Source organism: Crocodylus porosus, unplaced genomic scaffold, assembly GCF_001723895.1.
Source record: "Crocodylus porosus isolate Cpor-Errol unplaced genomic scaffold, CroPor_comp1, whole genome shotgun sequence".
Classification (NCBI taxonomy): Eukaryota; Metazoa; Chordata; order Crocodylia; family Crocodylidae; genus Crocodylus; species Crocodylus porosus.
The window spans coordinates 6,948,595-6,959,945 of NW_017728911.1; the positions used below are offsets into that span (position 1 = coordinate 6,948,595).

General features: G+C 42.2%; 1 protein-coding gene across 3 annotated transcripts in view; it reads right to left on the reverse strand.

Annotated features, from left to right (window-relative positions):
• TMEM266 (transmembrane protein 266) overlaps window positions 1-11,351 on the reverse strand; it is a 155,776-nt gene that overhangs the window by 88,771 nt on the left and 55,654 nt on the right. The gene's annotated exons all lie outside the window — the stretch shown is intronic.

The following is an 11,351-nucleotide window of genomic DNA, read 5'->3' on the forward strand; positions in this document are numbered from 1 at the left end:
TACAAAAAAACAAAGAAATAACATTTAGTAGCAATAGATAGTATTTGCACAATTACTCTATGACATCTTCCAGGAAATCTCACTATCAATTTGGTGCAACATTTATGAATGTTTTAAAACTTTTATGTACTCTAACATTATGTCGTGTGTGTATTAGTATATGCAAGAGTGGGGCTTACGTAGTGTTTGTAATAAATAGTACAGTACGTCAGATCTTGTTACTGCTTTCTTTGCATGTATGTGAAATTTAACCAAAATTTTACTGATTATCAAGGATCCAGGTTTTCTGTTTCCCATGGAAAAATGGATAAAAATGCGGATGTTTCCCTTTACTAAAGGAAAACACAGATTTTCCATTTTAAGGGACGAACTCATAGATTTTGCACTTTTGTAAAGACCTCTCTGCAGGCTGGCAGAGTTCCAGCCTGCAAGGGGCTGGAGGGGAGGGAAGGAGGGTGGTCAGGCAGGGGGTGTCATATGCATGTATATGTACATGGCCACCAGACAGTCTGGAAAGCAGCTCCGGCAGGTAAGTCTGAGGGGGAGAGAGGGTCGAGGGAATTGAGGCCCCCATAAGGAGAGAGGGAGTGAGTTGGGCAGGTCTGGGGCTGCTACCCAGCCAGGGGATGTGTGGGTCTTCGGATCTGGGGCTGGAATGCATGGCTGCAGGGCCCTGGCAGGGAGTGGAATGGGCCTGCAGGCAGTATGCCCAGGGGGACAAGGGGTGGGGCTGGCTTCCTGCTGGGAAGTGAGGGGCACCAGCATGGCTGGGGGGCTGTGGCTTGGGAGTGAGGAGCCTGGACTGATGTTCAATGATAAAAAACTCAAAATCAAATTCCAGAATGTATAGATATTTAGAATGTATTTTATAATAGTGATTGAGGCACTGGTAGGCTTCCAAATTGCTTTAAAATTGTAACTATATCAAGAAAACATGTTCAACTCACACACACACACACACACACACACACAGAGAGAGAGAGAGAGTGGCCTTTCATTTTAATGACAGATTCTGGGGTTTTAATCAGAGAATTTGCTATTTTTTAAATCAGGGAAAACCAGGATCCCTGCTGATTATAGAAGTCCTAGGAAGAGCTGCATAGTATGCTACTGGATATCTTGGAAAAATAAGAGGCTGTTTTACTTCAGAACACCACTCATTTATTACAAATCAAAAGTAAATAAACAGACACTAAAAGCATGACAATGGTCAAATGAACAGAACATGGGGTCGCTTTCTTTGATCCATCACAAGATAGTGAAAAAGAGGTTCAACGAAAGGTATCACCAAGCTCAATGGGTATAGGAGTGGAATAGATAAAATGAAAAACATGAAGGACCCATCCACGTAATCCATGTCAGCTCATCATAAAATGATCTCCTAGGTGAAAGCCTGGCTCCATTGGAGCCAACAGTAAAACTCTTACTGACTTCAGCAGGGCCAGTATTTTACTCACTGGATGCATCTACATGTGTGTTTTACTGCAGAATTGACTAATTAGCTCTGCAGTAAAGCATCATTGTCTATACATGTGCTGGTATTAGGGTGCAGTGAATTAACTAACTCTGCCATAACATAATACTGTTGAGGGCAATACTATTTTACAGTAGAGTAAATAAGTGCGCTGAATGCGTGTGTAGATGGTGACAGGGGCTGGCTGGGCTATGAGGGCGCTAAAGTATAGGGGCTGGATGCCATGCGGCTCCTCACTTTAGTACTCTTGTGTTCCAGCCAGCTTCTCTGCCGCCTGATACCACCACTGGGAGCCCAGGGTTGACCCCTGAAGCCTGCTCCCAGCCCAGGGCTGCTCTGCCTTGGCTCAAACTGCTGCTGTTCTGGGCACATGTGCAGATGCTCAGCCTGGGAGCAACTGACTCTGGCTGAAACAGCTGTGGAGTTTATTGCATTGCATTAATAGCATGTGTAGATGTATCCACTGACTATATTACTTTTTGAGCAGAGGTGAAATTAAGAGTGGTGCTTCCACGGGTCACATACAATGAAATCAGGTCACAGTTGAATTATAAAAGCCATTTTGTACAGCTTTTATAGACTAAGGACACTAATTAACTGGAAAAAGAAGCAATGTTGGAATTATGCAAAGACTGGTATATTCAAGTGTATGCTCCTGAACCACATCTACATAAATATATGTTGACATTTAATTGGGACAAGGAAAGTGAAGCAACACAGAGACACAGTCTTACCATAATTCTATACCTCATGTCTGGAGAAGATAGCCAAAAACATTGAATAGAAAGAAGAGAGATCATTAAGATAAACCCAGGAAAACAAAAAACAACCAAAAGCTACCCAAAAAGAGGTTTGTTTACTGTTTAAATTTTAAAAAATACTCTAAATACACATACCTGGCATGAGGCAGGTTACCAGCTTTGGCCATGAAAGGCTTGATTCTGCACTGTTAAAATCAATGTACCATTGACAAAGTAAAGTATGTATTCAACATCTCTAGGGCCCCAATTTTGCTTCTAAAGAAGGTTACCAAAACTGATTACCTAAAAGTTAAGGCACCAAAACTAACTAACTAACTAAAATCAAACTTTGCTTTGTAAATCATACACTGGACTTCAATTCCCCACCTCGGTTTCTTTATTTCTAAAACAGAGTGATATTCAACTTTCGCATAGGAGGACTGTCACATTCATAAACAACATTTGTGAGTGATTTGAAAATGAAAAGCATTGAAAGATATTTATTTGTATACGAGTCAACTTCCTCTTTGCAATATATCTATGTCCATCTTTTCCTATTGTGTTGCTCTTTTCTCTACTTCCCTTCTCTCTCGTGTCTCATCCTTCTTGCTTCATATGTTCTATACTTTATTTTCTACCTAGCCTAGACTAAGGCAAATCTCAGCACATTTAAAATCATCTAGGTTCAGGAAAAAGTGTACTTGGCAAAGAAAAGTCAGGTTCTCTTTCTATTAGTTACACTACAGCTTCCCTCCTCCCCACCATGTAAAACTTTCACATTTTTGTCCAAACATTTTTAATTTAAGTGATACTGAAAATAAGCAAAGAATAACTTTAAGAGTTTAGGGGAAAAGTCTTTCCCTCTTTTGTTTATTGTATGCATTTAAGATTGTCCCTATAAAGTTAATTTCCCCACTCGTTTTTCCATTATTTGTGGTGTTCTAGCAATAAAGGACAGAACATTTTTTTTTAAATTAGCTTAAAATCATAAAACTATGAATGACAACAGAAGCTAACTTCAACTTGTTCTTTTTAAATCTCTCATGATTTCTGGTTGGCTGGTTCCCACAAAATAAAAATTTAGATTCTTATCCACCTTTTTTCTCAAATCTAGTGCAGAATTTCCAGTAATACTAATGAAAGCCTAACAGTAGTACTGAGGGTTGATTTTTCTGTATTCACTCTGTGTGAAAGAGTTCCTGATCTGTGACAACAAACGCAGAAGTATTTATCAAGGGTTTTTTTTTTACTACTTGAAGAACATTTTTAGAGTGAGCCTTTTTTACAATCACAAAGCTCCTAGTGTCTACCTTGATCACATATTGCTTTGTACTACTAGAGGAGTACAAAGGTTTTAGTTATAGGAAAATTTAACTGTGTTTACCTGAGAATATCGCTTTTTTTAGTAATTAGGTACACAGTAATAAGGTACATATTACAGTTGCTGCTGCTACTTAACTGTACCTTAGGAAGGTTGATGCCAGATCAAACAGTTATTGGCATATGGGAAATGTTCTGCTTTCTGAGGTTCCCTCCAGGTAAGAAAACTTCTACAGCCAGAGGAAGTCACCTGTACTCTTCTTATTTATAAATATATCTTAAGAGGATAAAAAAAGTTTTGTTCTGCTGAGCACAAGAATGATCTGTAGCAGGAAAAATCCAAACCTCTGGAATGTCAGCTGCCATCCTTATTTTGAAAAATTTGTTTGCCTTCAATATAGATCTGATCTGTGGGCCTCATTACTCAATGAGAGGAAGTTTTCAGGTGACCATGGATGATTTTTTTTGTTTTTTATCATGCTAAAGTCCACAGATGTATAACAAATGGATTTTCATAGTATCGCACCTCAAGGGTGAAGAGCAAGAATTTTTTTTTTAAATAAGGCAAGGATTTAGAGTTGACTTGAAGGGAAATCTGCCTGAAACCCTGTATAACATCCCTCCCAACTATACAGCTGGTCCAATAAAAGATATCACCAAAAACTAACTTCCTTTCATATATTTCCTGATGTAAATCACAGCTACATCATCACTCCGACCTTTTTAATAAGGGGATCCAAATGGGGATATAATAGATTCTTCCATTTTTCTTTAACTCTGAAGTGTGAAGAAATATTTTGTCAAAACATGATTCACTAAGGACCAGATGACCAGTACTTTAAATTTCGGTGAAATTATGTAGCGATGGCATTGTAGCCATCTAGCAAATATCAAGACAAGAGACACAACTCTTCCCTGGAACTGTTAGTACTCCAAAACAGTGGTTCTCAACCTTTTTTGTACTGGGACCCATTTGTAAACATCAATGGCCAGTCCCAACTTAGAGCGCCTCACTCCCAACCTGCTGCCACCTGCCCTCAGTGTGTGGGGCACGGGATGTGTGTCTGGGTTAGAGGAGTGGTATGTGGAGCATGGGGGGCCCCAAGCAGCCCACTGCAGTTGGAACTCTTGACAGTCTACAAGGGAAAAGCCACAATTTCCCCCATTTTTATCCTTGAAAGGATAATCCATTTTTAAAGTTGGTTGATCCATTTTTAAAGTATGTTTGTGGCCCTTTCATATATTCTTGGAACCCACTTTTGGGTAACAACCCATTGGTTGAGAAACACTGCTCCAGAAGACCAAAATTTGACTTGACTTTAGTAATGAATGCCATGCCATGACAGCCCTGAAGCCTGAAGCACTATACATATCTCACTCAAGAAAGCTCCCATTTTCAAAACTTATTTGACAGGAAATAACAACTATCAGGATGTCTACTTCGAAGGATAGGAAGTAAAATGTCATCTTCTGCAGGGATTCAATCTGAGTAGAGCTATAAGGAGCAAAACGAGGTTTCAAGATGATGCTGTATGGCATAGCAGGAGTGAAATAAGGGTTGTTCCTCTAAGGCATCATTTAATGTTGGTTCTTGTTTTTTTACAAAACTTCCTTGTTCTTGACCATCAGCTGAGTATGAACCAACATGTGGTTCTGTTGCAAACAATCCCAACAACATACTGGGTTGTATTAACAGAAGCATGGTCAGATACAGGATTTTGTAAAAGGAGGGTGTCAGAGTAACGACCAGTGCTGCAAGGGTGGCTGCATTTCCCTCTTCCAGCTTCCCCCCAAACCTCCACCCCCAAGGACAGACCACACCATGGAAGCAGTAGCCACAGACTTTAAGTCCTCAAGGCAGGTAAGAATCCCAACCTCTATGTCGTTCTCAGCACCCCTCCCCTTCCCATCCTCCCTGTGCCTACCCACTGCTGTTGCTGTCCCCACTGGCCCTGGCTGATGTGGGGGTAGCAGCAGGTTTCTCCTCTCTGCACAACCCCTCAGATGTTTCCTACCAGCTCAAGAGCAAGCTCAGGGGGTGCGGGTGTGACCTTCCCACTGCCACTGCTGCTTCCATCCTCAGCTGAGCCTGGCTCCCTGCACAGCTGGCTGGAGTGGGGCAGGAGCAGCTCTGGACCCCACCCCACCCCCAGATCAACCAGGGACAGCAGCAGAGGCAAGTGGAGAAGGGGAAGAATGGGAGGGGAGGCGATGCACCACTGAGTGCAGAAAAGAAGAGGGAGTGCTGAGATAGGGTGGAGGGGAGGGGTAAAAGGTTCTTACCTGCTTCAGGGACTTAAAAATGTCTCTGGCTGTTGCTCTTGTAGTGTGGTCTGAAAAGGGGGTCCAAATGCATCACTGCATCTTGTCTGTATCCAGCCCTGAACAGAAGCATTTCTTGCAAAACAAGGATTATTGTGCTCTACTCAGCACTGGTGAGGCCAGTTTTGGGCCCCACACTTCAAGACAAACATAGACAAATTGGAAAGCGTCCAGAAAGATTGAAAAAAAAAATGAGTAGAGGGCTCGGAAACATGACTTATGAGGAAAGGCTTCAGCATAGGAAGCTAGGGCTGGAACTTCTTTTTGTGTCTTTGTGATAAATTAGTTATTTTTTCCAGAATTGTGCACAAGTGATGACTTTCCATTGCTGCAGCAAGGTCTGCCTTTATACAGGTCACACCAAGGAGTCAGCAAACAAGCATGTGCTCCATAGTCTATACTTCACCGTACTTGCACATATTCATGTAATTAGAGTTGCCCCATTTGATCATGTTTATTTTTGATCTTCCAGTTTGCATGCTCAGGCAATTTAGGCATCACTATGTTGGCCAATTTAAATCCATCCCTCTTGGAAGGTCCTCCTGGAGTTCAAGGTTCATTTCAGAGCACCTAATTGCACATAATCTTTCCTTCCATAACCTCATTCATGCCATACCAGCACTGATTGTGTCCAACAGTGCAACATTGGTCACAAAACTCTTTCATGTTTTAAGCCATTTAGTTACTTCTGTGCGACCACTGTGTGAATGCCTGGAGTCTTCCATCTGCCGTGATCTTTTTGGCTCACTACCTTTCTTCTGATATCAGGTGGTGCAATGCCAACCAGTTAGTATAGGCTATCTTTTGGTGTTGGCTTTAGACATCCTGTTATTTCACAACAGCTATTGTTTATAACTAGGTCTATTTTCTTGGCATGAGCTGATCATTCCCATACTGGACATGGAAAGGACTAGGGCTATAGTCTGGGGAAGAGAAGATGGGGAATTTGACAACTATTTTCAAATACCTGAAGGGTGATTATAAATAAGAGAGATAGACTTTTCCCTGTGGTTGCAGGGAAGAATATTAGGAGCAATGGCCTCAAACTGCAGCAGAGGAAATTTAGGTTGGAGATTAGGTAGAACTTTCTGACCATGAAGGTAGTTAAACGTTGGAATAGGCTATCTAGAAAAGTTGCAGAAACCCCATTCCAGGAAATTTTTAAAAGCAGGTTAGAGAGACAGTTGACTGACATGATTTTGTCAGGGATGATCCCCTTGAGCAGGAGGGTGGACTGGATGACCTCCTTAAGTCACTTCCAGCCCTAGCTTCCTATGCTGATTCACAGATTCACACAAGTTTAGGTTTGGACGAGACCTTGTGAGATCATCGGGTCCAGCCCCCCTGCTCTAGGAAGGAAAGACTGCTAGGGTCAAACAACCCCAGCAAGGTGTGCATCCAGTCTCCTTTTGAAGTTTTCCAGGGTAGATGCCTGCACCACCCCCACTAGGAGTCTATTCCAGAGTGTGGTCACACAAGCTGTAAAGAAATTTTTCCTTATATCCACTCTAAAACCTCCTTCTAGGAGTTTATGATTGTTGTTCCTGGTTTTCCCCTGGGGTGCTTTGGTGAATAATTGTTCACCTAGGCCTTGATGCCCTCCTGATATATTTGTAAGCTGCCACCAAATCCCCCCTGAAGTCTTCTCTTTTCTAGGCTAAACAGTCCTCTATCTGCCAGTCTGTCCTTGTATGGCTTGGTCTTCAGGCCTCTGATCATACGAGTGGCTTCTTCTCTGGACTCTCTCAAGCTTTTCCACATCCTCCTTGAAGTGTGGCACCCAGAACTGGATGTAGTACTCCAGCTGTGGCTTCACCAATGCCAAGTACAGTGGGAGAATAACTTCCTTATTTTTCCTTGAGATGCATCGGTTGATGCATGCCAGCATATTGTTTGTTCTGCTAACTGTAGCATAACACTGGTGGCTCATATTCATTTTATGGTCAGTTATGACCCCCATAATTTCCTGAGATTGAGGTCATGCTGATCTGACTGTAGTTCCCTGGGTCCTCTTTCCTTCCCTTCTTGAAGATGGGCACAACAGTAGCCCTCTTTCAGTCTTCCGGGACCCCTCCTGAGTGCCACGAATTCCAAAGAAGTACACCAGCGGTCATGCAAGGACTTCAGCTAGTTTGCTCAGCACTCTCAGATGCAGTTCATCTGGTCCCACTGACTTATAGGTATCAGGGCTGTGTGAAGCTTCGCCGGCTGTTTCATTTCAACACTGTTTCAACTTGTTTTGAGTTCGAAACAGTAAAATCAAAACAAAACAAAGGGCTTCAAAAGAGCCTTGAAATGAAACTTTTGAAATGTTTTAAATTTTGAAGCAGCCCAGTGATGAGAGGCAGGGGTCCCCGCACAGGCTGATTTGCTCTGGGCTCTGCACCAGAGCTGATTGGAGAAGGGTGAGCGGCCCAGGGCAAATCAACTGTTGTGGGGACTCACCCCCACCCCAGGAAACGGAACAGTGCTTTCAAAACTAAATGAAACTTGAAAGGAAAACTGTGCCGTCAAAACATTGAAATGGAAGTCGAAGCGGCATGATGCTGTTTTGCACAGCCCTAATAGATATCTAGCCTCTCTAGCTGTTCTTTCACCAGCCCTACATTGACTGTTGGTAGGTGATCATCTCTGCTGTGACTATTCTGCGTCATATTTGCTTTCGACAGGCAATCACTCTTAGACTGATAACATGCAGAGATGTGAACATTTGCTTGGACTTGCAAACCAGCTCTCTTGGAGAAACTCTAGGTCATGTTTCACTTGCTTAGAATGGCAGTTAAATATGGACTTCGCAGCACTCAGCAGAAAAAGTTCTAGTTCCTAATTTCTTTTTGTAGTTTACAATAACGAGAATAATTTAATCAGGTACCTGTTTTGAACCTGCCTAATAGTGGATGGGGACTTGCTTTTAAATAATCTCTATGATATTGAGTCATCAGGAGGTCCAAAGACATCTCAGCCAGAAAAACACAAGCAGTATCATTGCTACTCACTACCTCTTATCTTTTGTGCATGGAATCAACATGAGCCATATGGATCTGTGCTTTCCCTGGAGGTATCAGCTGGATATATCAATAAGGAAGACTAGAACATCTGCTGTAAAGGTGTCTTCTCAAACTGAGGGACATGGGCCCAAAGGCACCCTGATGTACTCTCTGGCTATGCTGTCTCCTGAACCCTTTTATTTGCAGATTGAAGGGAACGGGAGCAGGTGAGGGAGTGGGCTCTGCAGTCAGGTGCACGGCTGCTGGTGCATCCTATAGGGACTTTCAGCATGCTCTTCCATTTGGTGCATGATTCTTCTGATGTTATGCCTTGAATGAAGTCAGAGTAGGAAGAGCTATTTGCCTCTACAGCCCATTATTCCAACCCTGCCTACTTCCCCTCCTCTATAGGGAAGGGGAGACTAAGGCAACCATACCCAGTTTGGGCTGTAAGAAGAAAACTACGCTCTGACAACAGAACTAAGGAAGAAGGTGAAGCAACAGACATAGCCTACTTTTCCTGAAGCCTCCAGGGGCACTGACCACTGCAAATGCCTCAGAAGCAGAAAGGGAACTACAGTGAAAACAGTCTCTCTAGAAGGCAAATGCTACCTCAAGACACAGCAGCAAAATATTAGGCCCAAATGTCAAACAGAAATCTGAAGTCAGGTTTGGATTTCTTCTTAAAAGAGCTTTGCAGCAAAGAGGTTTGGCTGAGCTGCTGACCACTGTGGAGGAAAAGAAAACTGAAAGGAATTTCAGGCAGCATGGGATTCCCCCAGGTGAGAACTAGGGCTGGTTCAATGTCCAAGCTGCAAGCAAGCTAAAAGTTGCCATTGCAACAGAACTGCAGATTTGGAATTAAATTAATGGCAAGAGTCCCCCCTACCCCAAGCCCAATTCTGTTTCATAACTGCAACATGGAATACCTGCAGAATGAAAATTAAACATGTTTCATTGATGATTTCAAAGTGTAGGTTAAAACACATTTAACTGGTAATAGTATGAGGCTTATAAAAGTCCCTTTAAGGCTTCATTTTGAAGACTCAGGATGAGTTATCATGAAGTGTTCTGACATAGATCTTACTGTATGAGGAGCTATATACATTTGATGTGACACAGTGGAACAGAAATGAACAATGGTGCCTATATAATCTGATGCTATTATTTCCCTTATCACAGGTAACATTATTCTTATAGAGATTCATATTTTGAGGGAGTCACTTTCCAAGTGAGTCACTGTGCAACAACTGTACAATAATATACTTTGGTTTGTAACAAATATGCAATTAACTTTGGTTTATTCAGTCAGTATCAATTTTTTTTTACGTAACTGTAATTTTTATTTTCTAACTGTTCCTTATTGAAGTCAACAGGCCAAAATGGGCCTAACAGATGTTGCATGTGTGTCTAAGAACTTTCTATGTGGATTTACTCAGCGCAGGTAACATCTGTCTTTAGAGGCAGTACATTGTTAAAAAGTAAGTACTTACAAACAACTATTTATTCAAGTAGAATGCATTGCAGTTCTCATATTGATTTATTTAATATTAATTTTTTTGATCTCATGATTAAAAGTATGTTTAGTAAGTTTTATAAATTCTTTCATTTCCAAATATATTTTCCAACAAATATAATATGCCTTATTTGAACTCTACGTGTAAATATGGGCAGGACTGGAACATGTTCTTTCAGAAAATGCTTTCTTACATATGTATTCTGACTGGCAATGGGCTTATACAACAACGAACCTGGAACAAATTCTTCTGTGCTAGCAACAAGAAATTGCAGTGCAGTTGTTATCATCAGGTCTGGAAATATACAAAAACATGGACAAATCACAGCCACTGACCCTTTTGTCTCACCCTGGCCCAAAGTGCTTTTCTAAAACCTTTTGGAGTGGCCTGTTTGCCTATTTTAGGGGCCTGGGTCTGAAGTCAGAAATTTAATTCAGGGTTCTCTCTCTGACAGCAAATTTCTAGCATGCGCTGTATTTAAATGGCGGCCCCAAATCACTTTGGGCAAATATACACGGGCAGCAAGGCTGCGCCAATACATTGTAATTATAGCATGTCAGAGCAGACTTGATTAATCAAGTCTGCTGGACTGTGGTAATGACTAGGGGTGTGCAAAGCGGGCTCTCTTCGACCTGGATTTGGCCCAAATCAGGGACATTGTCCCTGGTGCAATTCAGCTGAATCTGAAGATTTGATGGCGATTTGCAGAATCCGCGATTTTGCCACAGACACAGCTTTAAATGTTTTTTCTACATACCTTGAAGTACTGGTGCGGCTCGTGAATGCTGAGATGCTGGGGCAGATGGAGCATGGGAGGGCCCTCCACGTGCTCAGCGGTGAACCCAGAAGTAGACCAGAAGTACTTCCAGTCCACTTCAGGGTCTGCCAGAGAGTCTGCAGACCCAGGAGGCACCAGTCGCTGAGCTGAAGGGCTGCAGGGGGGCCCCCGGGGAGATGGGAGTTCAAGAAGAGTGGTTGCTTCTCAAGGAAG